Raw genomic sequence first — 2,311 nt, forward strand, 5'->3', positions numbered from 1 at the left:
TCTCCTATCCACTACCTATCAACATTGGAGACCAAGTCCTTCTATCCTCTCCAGGTCATCGGCCCTCATCTCTCTCTTTCAAGTGGCACAGCCCTTTTAAAGTAATTCTTGTGACCCCTACAGCTGCTAAACTCGAGGAACTCTCTCATTGGGTCCATCTGTCTCACCTTAAACCTTTCATTCCTCCACCTAAAAATGACTCTTCTTCATACACATCAATCTTAACAGGACCATGCTCTATTAAGCTCCAGAGGACAACAAGACCACCCACCTTGTCCCCAGTCCCAGAAAATGAGACTCCACTCCAACATCTGAGCTCAACCTCACTGGATGAGACATGGGCTTCTCATCCTCCCCCTGCTGTTCATTTCTATCCAGGGTAGCCCTTATATCTGGGGATTCGAGGTTCAAGAAACCCCCACAGATAACAGTCTTTCCAAATATGGTCAGGAAACTGCTCCATAACCGGATGCCAGGAACCAATCCAAATTGCTATCATCCCGGTATCTGTAATCCCATCTAAATATTATGATCTCTATACTTGCTTTCTCTTTGACCAGTCAGAAGATTATTGTAGAAAATGGCCAGACAAATATGGGGGCTGCCCATATTGGTCTTGTCAAATAAATATGCTAGGATCATGGATCAATCATTTCTTCTACCAACATCGCAAGACACTCTTTTTCTACATACAAGACCCATGGGATTCCAGGTGGGAGACAGGAGTTGTTGGTAAGCTCTATTGTAAAAATCAGCCTGGGGCCCCAGTAAGTACCATCCATATTCAGAGAAAATATATCTCAATTGCCCAACCCCTGGACATCAAAAAGGTAGGGGAGATAATCAAACACTCCTCTGAGGTCCTTATCTCTTTGACATCACCTCTCATAAATGGTACTAACTTGTCATTTTGCCTTTTACTTCAGACTTTGACCTCAACATACCAACTCTGTAATGTCACCAGACCTGGACACTTTAAAGAGTGCTGGTTATGTGTACCCCCTGGAACTAACACACAATTGTCACTTACAGCATCTCTGGTGATACTGCCAAGTAACATTACCTTACCCTTTGTCAGCTGCCCTGGCTCCAGTGCGCCATGACTCCATACCTTACCTCTGTCCCTCTCTTTGGCGTGGTAACCTGTTTTAAAGTCTTTGGGACTCATTAAGTAAAAATGCTAAGCTCCCTAGACTGCAATAGAACCATAACCCTTGATATATCATCTTTGCCACAATGCCCTATAATCCAAAACATGTCAATTTTTTGTGGAACTCAGGCATATCATTGCCTACATGCTAGCTGGTCAGGAGTTTGCACATTAGTTCTTCTTTTCCCTGAACTGGGAGTAATCCAGGGAAACTGTTGGCTGCCTGTGCCAACGTTAATAAAAGAAAGGGTTCTTCTGGTAATAGGAGTTAGAAGTAGATAGAAAGAGATAGGAGAGAGTGGCCACAGAAATATCTACCTATGTGGAAGGTACCTGTTAGATAGAAGACTTATCTGCTCAGCCATTCTGAATTTAATGAATCCCCTTTGTTCCCTCAACAGGTAGAATACCTGGGGCATAAACCACTCCCCCCACAAGATGTCTGTGTGATAGTCCAATCAGCGACTTCCTTGTTACTCTGTGGGGGTGGAGCTTTCAAATGTAATTGGAACCAGGTTTTGCTCAACAGGTGGGCAGCCGCAGCCCCGCCCCGTGGCACTGTTTCACTGTCAGGCCTGTGGGGAGGGAGTCCACAGGAAACGAGCCCCTGCCAATCCCAGTTGTAGATATGATAGCTGCCCAACATAAGAGGGCAGTCCAAGTTGTGCCACTCTTGGTTGCTACAAGAATAGCCATAGGTGTTGGTACTGGAGTTGCAGGGATAACAACTTCCATGATCGAATATAATACATTCACTTCTCAGTTTCAAAGTGATTTTCAAAAAATGTCTGAAACTGTGCTTACTATCCAAAAACAGATCGATTCTTTGACAGCTGTGGTGCTTCAAAACAGACGGGGACTAGATCTCCTGACAGCTAAAGAAGGTGGTCTTTGCCTGTTCCTCCAAGAAGAATACTGCTTCTACGTCAACCAATCAGGGATAATAAATAAAATCCAGGAGCTACAGTCAGACATAAAAAATGTCAGAGACTGTGAGACCTCCAGTTCTGAGATTTTTGAAAACCCCATTTGGAAGTGGATACTCCCGTTTGTAACTCCTTTCCTAATCATCTGCCTGGTGTTATTATTTGCTCCCTGCCTCATTAATCTTGTTTCTACATTTTTTCAATGACAAATACAAAAAAATTCTAACCAAACTAT

At 43.7% G+C, this 2,311-nt stretch overlaps 1 long non-coding RNA gene across 1 annotated transcript in view; it reads right to left on the reverse strand.

Annotated features, from left to right (window-relative positions):
• LOC116080720 overlaps positions 1-1,514 on the reverse strand; it is a 7,930-nt gene extending 6,416 nt beyond the window's left edge. Inside the window, exon 1 of the long non-coding RNA XR_004114568.1 lies at positions 1,484-1,514. This is a non-coding gene — a long non-coding RNA (uncharacterized LOC116080720). The remainder of the gene's footprint in view (positions 1-1,483) is intronic.
• Positions 1,515-2,311: the final 797 nt, after the last annotated feature.

This window comes from Mastomys coucha, unplaced genomic scaffold (genome assembly GCF_008632895.1).
Source record: "Mastomys coucha isolate ucsf_1 unplaced genomic scaffold, UCSF_Mcou_1 pScaffold6, whole genome shotgun sequence".
NCBI classification, from domain to species: domain Eukaryota; kingdom Metazoa; phylum Chordata; class Mammalia; order Rodentia; family Muridae; genus Mastomys; species Mastomys coucha.